At 39.6% G+C, this 12,908-nt stretch overlaps 1 protein-coding gene across 6 annotated transcripts in view; it reads right to left on the bottom strand.

Annotated features, from left to right (window-relative positions):
• The window catches only part of FLI1 (Fli-1 proto-oncogene, ETS transcription factor), a 166,066-nt gene that overhangs the window by 26,462 nt on the left and 126,696 nt on the right, over window positions 1-12,908 (bottom strand). The gene's annotated exons all lie outside the window — the stretch shown is intronic.

Below are 12,908 nucleotides of genomic sequence, written 5' to 3'. Positions count from 1 at the left end.
CTTCTTCTTCTTCTTCTTCTTCTTCTTCTTCTTCTTCTTCTTCTTCTCCTCCTCTCCTCTCCCTCCTCCTCTCCTCCCCCTCCTCCTCTCCTCCCCCTCCTCCTCTCCTCTCCCTCCTCCTCCTCCTTTTCTCTTCCTCTTCCTCCTTCTTCTCCTCCTCCTCTTTTCTTCCTCCTCCTCCTCCTCTTTCTCTTCCTCCTCTATCACTGACAAATATAGCACCTTTAAGTTTGTAAAGTACTTTAAATACATAATATCATTTGGGCCTCAGAACATTTCTGTGAGGTAAGCTGTTTCTTTTTTTCTGGCTAGGGTAGGAGGAGAGTGAGCTATGATTTAATTGATGAGAGGTGCTCCCAGGGGTAGAAACTCCTTCCTTCCACTGATACAGTAATTCATTTGCAATCTATTGTCTTAGAGAGTTGCCTAAGGTATTCATTAGCAATGTCACTTGGTGAAAATTGTACTACTGCAAGACAGTGTCTTAAGCAGGTTTTAAAATCAGTTTTTCCCATTTCTAAGACTAATGCTGTACATATTAAGCCACTGGACTTTTCTGAGAAAACATGGCACAGAGAAAACAATGTTTAATAAAGAATCAGAAGACCTAGGTCCAAATCCTGGCTCTGTCACTTACTACTTTTGTGATCTTGGGTAATTAATTTAAGCTTTGTTTGTCCTCAGTTTCCTTATTTGTAAAATGAAGGCATTGGACTAGACAAGCTCTGAAGTCTCTCCTACCCTATATCTATAACATGTAATGATAATTATAAAGGTAATTAATTCCCCCCAAAAAAACCATGATAAGTTCTATGTATCCAAAAGCATATGTACTTAGAAATCCCCTTCTATAAAAAGTTACTTTCTGAAGATTATTTTTCTACCAGTAATAATGCTTCTTCCTCTAGTACATAGGTATTTCCTGAAAGCATTTACCATGACATCTTTTTTATTCAAGGTAAAGAGATGCTTAAGGCATGCCAGTAATTAAACCTGAAAAAAAAGCCTGTAGAAGACTTCACTGCTAAAATGACAGGCCATGATTAAGTGTTGGGGGTGCCAGTTCAAGATAAGTAACACTGAAGTGTTTGACTGAAGTCAAAGTGTTTCCAATGACATTATGACCAACTCTTACCCTCTTCATCCTGCCTGAGCTTGTGATGGCACTTCTGAGTTGGGCAAATCTTTGAAGGGACGAGGTGCCAGATAAGAAGGCATATGAGGCTCCTTCCCCTTGAAGCAGTCAGCTTTTGTGGCACTACTTCCAGTTCACATTATAAACAAAACCGCAAGATCACTCCAAGATCATATGATCCATCAAGATAAAGTTGTGGTAATGTACACCGTCTGCTCTGAGTCTTGGCTTTGCTTTCAAGAGTTTGATAAAATATGGTATCAAACTGAAACTTGGTAAGGATAACATATTTAAAATAGCCCCAGAGATGAAGGAACTAGAGGTGACTTTTAAAAGGCCAAATACTAATGCAGAGGCTTTTAATATAAGGACCATGAACTTGCTTAAAAAGACATCTTTTTTTTTTTTTTAAAGCAATCAGGGTTAAGTAACTTGCTCAAGGTTACACGGCCAGTTATTTCTGGGTGTGGTGCTAAGATTAAAAAGACATCTTGATAACTGTATTTTAATATAATTGATTCCTTTGTAATCCCATGTATTTTATTTTATGCATCTAAAAACATTATTCTGAAAAGAGGTCCATAGGTTTCAACAGGTTGGTCACCTTCAACCAAAGGGTATCCATGATACAAAAAAAGATTAAGAACTCCTTCTGTTGTGCCTGGTTTTCTCCATCCCCCTACCTCAAGGAAGTGAGCAGACTGCTGGGTCAGCTCTGCCCTCCCCCACTGGGTCTCCACCCTTTTCCAGTCAGCTCACTTGCATAGAGGTGGGCAGGTGCGGGAATTTCAAAGTGTGTACTGACCAATCACTGTTTTGGCCTCTGCAAGTTTCTGCTTACGTAATACTTAACTGTTCTCCACATGGGCTCCCTTTATAAGCTGAGGTTTTACCTGAGATCGGGGCTGTTGCTGCTGCTGCTGCTACTGCTGTACCTGGGACGTGGGGTGGTACCTTCTCAGCCCGCCATGTGGCCTGATCAGCCAACATAACGTTTAATAAAAGGTCCATTCTAAAATTGTTACTTGGGTCTTGCTTGCATTATTCTGTGCCCAGCACTTCCTTAAATATTCAATATGTTTTTGAACTAAGTTTTAGGACACACTGGGGAAAGACTGAATTAGATTTCTCTCACTTATTCTGGTTTGATCATAGATAGGCTAGATGTCTGCCTATCCATTTGATTGGAAGGATTTCTTTAAGGTGACCTCTGATATATCTCCCAGATAACTTTGCTTTTGTTAGACCTTCCCTTGAGTTCTGGAATTCTCTATTACTCATTTTTAGACCTTGTATCCCGTTAAAATGCAGATCACTTTGCTGAGAGGCAACACTAACCTTTATTGTTCATTAATACTTTAGAAGGACTTTTTTGAATTACAGGCAGGAATGTGTTGGTAAATGTTTAACAACCAGCTTTCCGAAGTCACCACACATTTTAAAATTTGAATCTGCATAATACATTTTCTACATCACTTTCTTACGTCCAATACCAGGGGTGGGGAACCTGCAGTCTTGAGACCATATGTAGCCCTCTAGGTCCTCAAGTATGACCCTTTGACTATATCCAAACTTCACAGAATACATCCTTTTAATAAAAGCACTTGTTCTGTAAAACTGGGACTTAGTCAAAAGGCTACATCCAAGGACCTAGGAAGGTCACGTGTGGCCTTGAGGCCCCAGTTCCCCACCCATTGTCTAGCCTAGACAATCAACAAAACAATAAATCAAGCCTCTTTGGATTGCTGATGCTCACAGTGAAAAATTTTTAAATCTGCTAGGGAGGGTGTTAAAGCTGACTCCAGCAAAACTTTGGACCTGATTGTGTCTTACAGATAAGAAGGAGTCAAGATGTATACAGAATATACTGCTTTTATGGGAAAGGATAGGCCTGGCAGAGTGATTAAAAAAAAGCGTATTCTGAGTAACTAGGAGAGAGCATGAAGGCATGAAGGTAAGGGGGTGAGGACCAAAAGGCGAAATAAAAGATGGGGAACTAAAATGGAAGCTAAATGGGGAATCATCAGAGAGCTGAAGAAAATGTCTCTTGCTCACAATTTTGTCCATATCAAGGGTCCTGATTGCAGGGGTGGGGAAAATGCCATTTTTTTAAACTAACCTTTGGTTTCCTTAGTGACTCTATGTGTTATATTTTATGCATCTATAAATCATTATGAAAATGGATTCATAAGCTTGGCCAGACTTTCAAAGAGGTGTGTAATACAAGAAATGTTAAGAACTTCTGCTCTAAGGATGGTTTCAGAAAAACTTAGGAAGACCTAGGTTTGCATAATGAACTTATAAAAAGTGAAGTAAGCAGAGCCGGGTCAATACTGTACACAGTAACAGCAATATTGTAACAACAACCAACTGTGAATGACTTGGTTACTTTGATCAAGACAATGATCCAAGACAATTCCAAAGGACTCACGATGAAAAATGCTATCCACCTCCAGAGAGAGAGAGCTAATGAACTTTGAGTGCAGATTGGAGCATACTTAAACTTTATGTTTTTTGCTTTTTTTAATTGCAACATGGCTAATGTGGAAATATATTTGCATTAGTTCACATGTATCATTGATATCATATCACTTGCTTTCTTAATGGGTGGGGGAAGAACACAGAAATAAAAATGTTTAAATGAATGTTAAAAATTAATTAGAAAAAAACCCCAAACCTCTTTCTCTAGGTCTAGGTCTTACTTAGATGGTTGCCTACCTGATAAGATTTAAGAGACCTACCTAGAAGGCAGGCTGGCCCAAATTCTGTACTTTTGAGATCTACTGTTTTGAATTAACAAGTGCCTGTTTTGGAATGCAAATATACTTAGTAAATTAAGGTCTGTCTGACCATCTTTCACCTTAGTGTGAATTTCAAGGTTGCTTTCCTATCAGCTGTCCCTCAACTATCTTGAGGGAAAGGAATTTGCACTGGGGTGAGGGGAAGGAGGAAGGGTCGGTTTTGGAACAGGGACATTTGTAGAATGCTTCAGTGGACTGCACTGGGTAGCCATGGAAAGCTACACTAGGTTAGAGAAGGGTCAAAGAGGTGTGGGTGGTAGGAGCGCTGACAAACCCAAAAAGTTGCTATCAGAGGGATTAGAAGACAAACTTCCCCTATTGCCCAATTCTGCCAAGGGTTCATATGCCCCATGCTTCCCCACTGGCACAGCAGACGAATACAACCTTCTAGCAATTGCATAAAGGCATTCCTGGGGCTGAAAATTATGCAAGGATGAGTGGGGTACAGCCTTCAGATTAAGATCTCTCTCTTTTTGCTCCTTCTTTTGTAATCGCCCAGAGCTAGAAAGGGGAAGGAGGAGGAAGTTTGACACTGGAAAATTCACTTTTTGACAATACTTGTAAAAATGGTTAAGAGTAGGGAGGAAAGATTTTTTCTCCCCTAAAATCAAACATATTAAATGCATTTTAAAGGAGTTTGCATTGAAAATTAATATTAATAATTACTTAGGGGCTACAAATGTGACTCCTCCAGCACCTAGTACAAACCTTAATAAATGCTCATTGAATTTAGAAGGTACCTATAGAGTTCAAAGTAATTCATTTGTTTGCTATTAAAGGTCAATATAGCTATTTTTGATGATGGTACATGATCAGGTACCAAGCATTCATTAATAAATTTAACAAATATTTATTGAGTACATACTGTGATAAGCCCTGGGAAAGAGACAAAGTTTACAGTCTAGTAGAGAGTCTAAAGATATATCTGATGGCATTTCATGATAAGTGCATTGGATAAGTGCAGAACAGGATGCTAGATGAACCTCTGTAAGCATCATCTATTTGAATGATAGAGCTGGGAAAAAGGGTTACTTTGCTGGCAAACAATGTAGGCTGAAGAGATGGCTACTCTTATTTAGTCAATTTAGGAACATCTTTTAATTGTCTGTAACCTCTACCAATGTGTAATTCCAAATAAAGCTGATGCCAAACATTAGGTCAAATGCCTGCCAGATGTTGAATTAATGGAGAAAGTGCAATTTTACCTCTGACTTATACATTTTTGGCTCTCCCTCTGACCTGCTCCTCTTCCACATGGCTGATTGGTCTCTGTCCTCAGGTACCCTTCTTTCCTCATCCCCCTCCCAGCTCCCCTTTTTATGTATGGTCTTCCCCTATTAGAATGGAAACTCTTTGAGAGCAGGGATTGTCTGGTTTTCATATTTAGCATTTAGTACGTAGTAAGAACACACAAAGAACATTTAGTACATACACTAGTACATAGTAAGCACTTAAAAATACTCCCTTTATATATTTATATATCTGTGTCTACTTATCTATCTATCTATCTATCTATCTATCTATCTATCTATCTATCTACTATATACAGGCATACATCATTTTATTGCCTTTTACTTTATTGTGCTTCTCAGATATTGCTTTTTTTTTTTTAATAAATTGAAGCATTGTGGCAACCCTATGTTGAGCAAGTCTATAGGCATCATTTTTCCAACAGCATGTGCTCACATTGTGTCTCTGTGTCACAATCTGGGAATTCTTACAATATTTCTAACTTTTTCATTGTTATTGTATATTATGGTGATCTGTGGTCAGTGATCTTTGATGTTACTATTTTAATTGTTTTGGGGTGCCATGAACTGCATCCATATAAGATGAGAAACTTAATCAACAAATGCTGTGTGTTCTGACTGTTCTAAAAACTAGCTCTTCCAGTCTTTCTCCCTCTTCTCAGACTTCCCTATTCCCTGAGACACAGCAATATTAAAATTAGGCCAATTAATAACCCTACAATGGCCTCTAAGTCTTCAAGTGAAAGGAAGAGTGAATGATGTGGCGAACTTTCATTGTTGTCTTATTTTAACAAATATTTAAACAAACAGCCACCCAACCTTTAGCAATTACCACCCTGATCAGTCAGCAGCCATCAACATCAGGACAAAACCCTCCACCAGTATAAAGAGTACAACTCACTAAAGACTGAGATGATGGTTAACATCTTTTATCAATAAAATATTTTTAATTAAACTATGTACGTTTTTAGACATAATACTATTACACACTTAATAGACTCAGTTTAGTACAAATATAACTTTTATAAGCTGTAGGAAACCAAAAAATTCATGTGATTCAATTTATTGTGACATTTGCTTTATTGTGGTGGTCTGGAACCAACCCATAATATCTCTGAGGTATGTCTGTGTCTGTCTGCCTGCTTGCCTATCTTTCCTTCATTCCTTCCATCCATCCATCCATCCATCCATCCATCCATCCATCCATCCATCCATCCATCCATATCTACCTACCTATCCCCTGGTGCAAGCAAAGAACAGGCTGTGTGTAATCACTAGCAACGGGAAGTCAATTTCTACTGGACTATTTTACATGTGTTCTAACTAGACTGGGAACAGTGAGAAGGATTTCTTTGGCAGGTAAACTTTGGCAGCAGTTTCTGCTTTTCTACCAGCTAGATAAGTAGCCTAGTATCTTTGCCTGTTCTCTGTTCTCCCTAGTGTCTGAGCAGGAGGCCACATCTCTATAGTCTTCTTCTCCAGAGCCCCAAGAGAAGCAGCTACAGTACAGTTTTCTTCCTCTCCTTATAAATAGCAGCTCTCAATTTTCTCACTCCTTTGTCCCCCCTGTTAGATTCTATCAAAAGGAAGTCAAAATTCTCCATGCTCAGTGGCCTTAGAGACTCCTTGTTTCTCTCTCTATCTCTGCACTGTCTCTTTCCTTCCCTCCTTCTCCACTGCTTCCATTCCTTCCTCTCGGCTTCTTTCTTCCTTTCCTTACAAGGAGTTCACCTTTGGAGCTCAAAGCTCTTAGACTTTGCATGGCCTTGTGTTAATTAATTCTACCCAGTGGGTTTTAGGAGAAGTTTGGATTTACAATTCATTTCCATACTCTTTGTAGAAATATGTGCCTGTATTTTGGGTGGGGTAGGCCCATTATAGTCTCATTTCATAGATGTTATTTTGATAAATGTAAATGTTTGTTTTGAGCTAGAAAATTCTCTGAAAATCCATTTGCTTGTTTGTCCCTTGACTCTTTGAATGAATGACTTTTAATTTTTGAGAAATCACCTGTGTTTTCTTCTTGAGATTCATTCCACCCCAAACAATAGATTATTTTCAGCTAAAGATTCTGGGAATTATTAGCCGAGGAGAGTCAAAATGAAGCCTGTACTCTGTGCCACAGTATTGTTGGCAACACTTTTTAGAGGAATTATATTGAAGAACAATGAATTTTGTGGAACAAACCCTTTCCAGAATTTAGAAGTAATTCCCCATATTTTTTAACCCCTTTGCCAGAGACCATCCTGCACTTACATGACTTTAAATTATAAGAATATGAAGCAGGTTGTTGTAGCTCACACTGATAAACCCTGCTAACAGTGGGAGGCTGAGTCTGGTGGATTTCATGAGCTTTGGAGTTCTGAGCTGCAGTAGGACTATAGCTCTCCAGAACATCCACACTAAGTCTGGCAGCAATCTGGAAGCCTTGAGAGTGGGAGATGGGTGAGGTGGGCACCAAGTTGCCTAAAGAGAGGCAAACCTGTCCCAGTCAGAAATAGAGCAGGTCATGTTCCATTCTGATTAGCAGTGGGATGGGGTCTGTGAGTGGTCACTGTGCTCCCAGACTGGGGCCCCAGTCTTAGATCTCAGCCAGAATTGGGTTCACTGTGCCTTTTGGTAAGGTAAGTGGTGGTCAATGTGGTTAGCCGCACTTTACATCCCTACCCCTCTCATGTTTCACATAAAAACTCACTTCTTCAGGGATTCAGAGTTACCGCTGAAACCAGAAGATAGTTTTTCCTAGGTATCCAATGTTCTAGGAGTAGACTTAAACCTATACTTCTCCAACTGGACTAAATTGAGGGAGAGTGAAGAATGCTAAACCTGACCACCTGTGCAGGTTTCCTAGCACTCTACTTCAAGTACATCCATCCATCTTTGCTTCCATCCTTAGTCTATGAATGCTTAGTACCAGGAGGATTCAGAAATGACTCTTTGAAGGAGCATTGGAGATAAGCCAAATGGACTTTCTCCCCCATACCATTTCAGATAAAACTAAATCCCTCATGCTAGGATACACTCAGTTACGTGAAATATCATTCAGAAGCACAGAGATCTAGCCTCAGAGTAGTTCCTAATCCCAGAAAGAAGCAGCTGTCTGGCTTGAACTATGGCCACAGTCTCAAGTTGAGATTGTTGGCCTACCACAACATCCCAGTGATTCCATTACTGGAATATCTCTGGTACAGATCTGAATTCCCTTTCCTGGTGAAACTGATAGGGATGTTTCTTTTAAAAAAGAAAAGTGAGTGAACAGTCAAAGATTTTTGTTTGTTTGTGTTTCAACCAGATAGGTCCCAAAGGTATGAAAAGTACACATGTTGAATATTCTTCAGCCTTTATTCTATGGCACATATTTCCTAGCTACAGGATCTCTACCAAATAAGGAAATTCATCTGATTGGAAAGAGGAAACATACATATACACATACACACACGCGTACCCACACACACAGCCACCCCAAGTGTCTCCTCTGGATATACATACCTGTTCCCATCATGGTAATATTACAGCATTTAAAGTAATTTGCCTCCTTACCCTGGAACAAATTTACACTTGTTTTGGGAAACAGCCAACTGGTTCCAACAGTTTAGAGAAAGTGTGTCCCAGTCACTGTGTAACCCACATGTGTGTAATAACATTGCACATAGCACACCCATGGAAAAAAAAAATAACAGTCCTTTTGCTTGGAGAAAGGAAGGATAATGGTTACTTAGAAAGTGTCCCAGACAAGCTGTCAAATTGAATTCAGAGAACTGGAGTCTAACTCTGGGACAGCACTGGCTGGCTAAGCTCCCTTGGGACTGGGGTTTCCTGCCTGCTGCAGTTTAGAGACAACTATTCTTTGTTTCCAGGTTTTTTTCTTTTTCTTTTTTTTCTGTCTTTTTTTTTTCAGTGAAAAAAACATGTGGCTGCCTCCGAAGAGGGTCAGATAGAAAGCAGACAAAACATTAACTCTGGAATTTCAAAGGAAAACAATTTTTAAAAAACCTGAGAGAGTGAGCTACTGTCTATTCCGGAATGATAAATTTTGCCTTTGGATTGTAGGGTAATAGTAGTATCAGGCGCACACGCCTATGTGTGCAAGTGCACACACACACGTATGTGCGCAAACACACACACACACACAGAGTAATCATTCCTGCTTTTGTTCCAGGGCAGCTGAAAATGTATTAAAGCATTTTGTTGTAAAGGAATAACAGAAGAGCAAACTTCTTAATGGGAGGACTAACATACCTTACTTAGCTGTTCAAAGGCACATTGGCTGACCTAGGTGGAGTGCATAGGGCCAGATAACCTGCTATGCAAGATGTGTTTTTTACTCCCTAAAAATCACGAACTCATAGCATTACAGGTCTTCTCCTTAGGCCCTACCCCCTCATACAGTACTCTATGCAAGGAGGCATAATGATGTCTCATTTCCATGCACAGACCTATATAGTTTCAACTTCTCCCCACTTTACACACGCACACACACACTCACACATACGCACACCTCCTGAAAAACACCCCTCCACATATATGTTACGTCATGAGTAGGCTGACTTCACACACAAAGACTTATCAGAGGCAGCTAGGTAGTTCAGTGGACAGAGAGATGGAACTAGAATAAGAAAGACCTGAGTTCAAATTCAGTTTCAGACAATTAATGGCTATGTGGCCCTAAGCACATCACTTTTAAACCTCTGTTTCTTCATCTGTAAAATAGGAGTAATAGCACCTACCTCTCAGGGTTGTGGTGAGGATCAAATGAAATAATGTTTGTAAGAGTGTTTAGCATAGTGCCTGCACATATTAGGTGCTACATAAATGCTTATTTCTTTCTCCCTTTTCCCACTTGTCATTCTCATTAAATGTGATCATTGTAAAGCATTTTGTAAATCTTAAAGTGACAGAGAATCTTATTCTTTTTTTTTTGCTTTTTGGAGGGGGAAGGCAGTACAATTGGGATTAAGTGACTTGCCCAAGGTCACACGGCTAGTAAGCATTAAGTGTCTGAGACTGGATTTGAACTCAGTTCCTCCTGACTCCAGGGCTTGTCCTCTATTCATTGTGCCACCTAACCTCCCCTAGAGAATATTATTCTTATTCATTAATATACCTTTACACAGAGATGCAATTACCCAGTTTTAAATCTTATTGCACCCAAATCCCTAAGGCCTGTCAATATAACTAAGGTTCTCACAGCCCTAACAGACTACAGTCTATTTAGTCTCTCTAGCCTCCCATGTGCCACCAAACCATCACCCACACCAGGCCTCCCCAGTCCTACAGAGCACATTATTTCCCTACTCACAACACTCTACTTCTTCTTATAACACACATCATTTCACTGGAGCTTATTATTTGTAGCAACATAAGAACTTAGAAATTTACCTTTCTCTATTCCTTAATTGCTCACCCAGAATTCATAAACCTCTCTAAGTCTCAATTTTCTCTTTTGTAAAGTGGAGACAATAATAGCTACCCAACAGAGGCATTGGAAGGATCTGAACATGTCAAGTACTTTGTTAACCTTAAAACTTCATACAGGCTGTCCCAAAAGTCTTAGTGCGGTTTGGCACCATCTTCTATCAGCGTTGGCTATTATTATTTCACCACTCATCTTTATTCTTTATCTTCCATTTACTCCCATTTGGGGACCTATCATTTCTACTATGGCTCAGACTACTAGAGATTGTCAGCCTTTCTCCAAGCCCATTCTGATCATTTGATAAATTAACCCCAGTGAGAAGAGTTAGGTACCTGATTGTTGAGGGAATGGAGCACAGGCCCATCAGTATAAACTTGAGCTTCAAACCTGACTGGTTATCAAGGGTAACATGAGCACTCAAGGACCAGGTTCAAATTTCACTTCTGATACTTAATGTGGGACCGTGGGTGAGTCATTCTCCCTGAGCCTCAATGTCTTTTTCTGTAAAACAGGGATAATAATGCCTATGGTACATACTTCACAGGGTTATTGTGGGAAGGGGGAAGGGAAAAAGCATTTTATGAGCAACTGCTGTGTTCCAGGCCCTCTGCTTGATAAGTGTTATCTCATTTGGTCCCTACAACAACCCTATGAAGAATGTGACATTGTCACCCCATTTTACCGTTGAAGAACTGAGGCAGACAGAGGTTAAATCACTTGCCCAGGGTCACAGAGCTAGGAAGTAGCTTGAGATAAGATCTGAAGTCAGGCCTTTGTGACTCCAGGCCCAATGCTCTGCCCACTGTAAAATCTTAACTGCCTCTTGTGTGAGTAGATATTTGATATTCTGAGTGTCCAATGTGATAATGCACATTAAAGCATTGAGCAAAAACTTAAAGTTCTATTTCAGTTCACTTGGTGAAGCTTGGCGGGGTAGTGGACAGAGTGCCAGACCTAGAGTCACGAAGACTTGAGTTCAAATCTAGCCTCAAACATTTAGTAGCTGTGTGACCCTGGGCAAGTAATTTCATCCTGTTTGCCTTAGTATCTTCATCTGTAAAATGAGTTGGAGAAGGAAATGGCAAAGCGCTCTAGCATCTTTGCTGAGAAAACCCCAAATGGGGTCATGACTAAAAAACAACTAAACAAAAACATCAATCAATTCACTTATTATATTTTATTAAATATTGTACATTATTAAATTACATATTATCATCTATTAAATATTACATATTAAATCATCTATTATATATCATTAAATACTTGCTTAATTATATTGAGTTATAACTTGTGCCATTCATTTTGGCAATGAATTCTACACTCTCTTCTATTATTCTCTATTTCATGGGTATGTCTCTTAAAAAACAAAAGAAAGCAAAAAACAAGTCTCAGCAAATTCATTCAGGGCAGAGATTTATATAATTTTGGGGGAGATATATCTGTTATGCTTTCCAGCACAGTGTTGAGTACCCACCAGATGTGTGTTCAGTGAAGATTCAGGGTTATGGGACCTTTGATCTAGTTGTAGAAAGGAATTCAAAATCTAGTTTAGTCTGACAAATAAGGTAACTGAGTCTTATAAATAAAGTAACTGAGGACTAAAGAGATTAAGTCACAACTGTTGATTGCAACTCATTTCACTTTTCAGTTCCTTGGAGGTTTAATAAACTCACTTTCCTCATCTCACAGACAAAAAATAAACCCAACATTTTAACACATTAGATTAATGTGAGCACCATTAATAGCTGTAGCTGTGGGTGATAGTAATGATGATGGTGATGGTGATGATGATGGCAATGATGATGATGGTGGTGGTGACAGGAAATGGTGGGATACTCTGAATCTTTGAACTAAAAGGACCTAACCTTTAGAGATCTTGAACAGAATAATTCTACCATTAGCATCTCCTTCAGAATGGCTGTTTCCCTGTATATAGCTTTTTAACCTCCTGTCTCCACATCTTTATGTACATGGCATCTCCTGTCTGGAATGCAATCCATCTTCATCTCCACCAAACAGAATCCCTAGCTTCTTCCAAAGCACAGTGTAAGTACTCCTTCTTATAGGAAATCTTTCCTAATCTCTCTCCCCACTCCACCCCATCCCAACCTCCTGCTTCCTCAAACTCCTATTATCCCATTTTAGCATGTTCTCTCTCTCTCTCTCTCTCTCTCTCTCTCTCTGTCTCTCTCTCTCTCTCTCTCTGTCTCTATCTCTCTCTCTGTCTCTGTCTCTCTGTCTCTCTCTGTCTCTCTCTCTCCCTCTCCTCTCTCTCTCTCTCTCTCTCTCTCTCTCTCTTTCTCTCT

The sequence above is a fragment of the Petaurus breviceps genome, unplaced genomic scaffold (assembly GCF_028583685.1).
Source record: "Petaurus breviceps papuanus isolate PSGF00001 unplaced genomic scaffold, PetGlider_PUasm1.0 91133, whole genome shotgun sequence".
NCBI lineage: Eukaryota > Metazoa > Chordata > Mammalia > Diprotodontia > Petauridae > Petaurus > Petaurus breviceps.
Note: the sequence above shows the minus strand (reverse complement) of the source record. Positions and strands in the feature narration are given on the sequence as shown.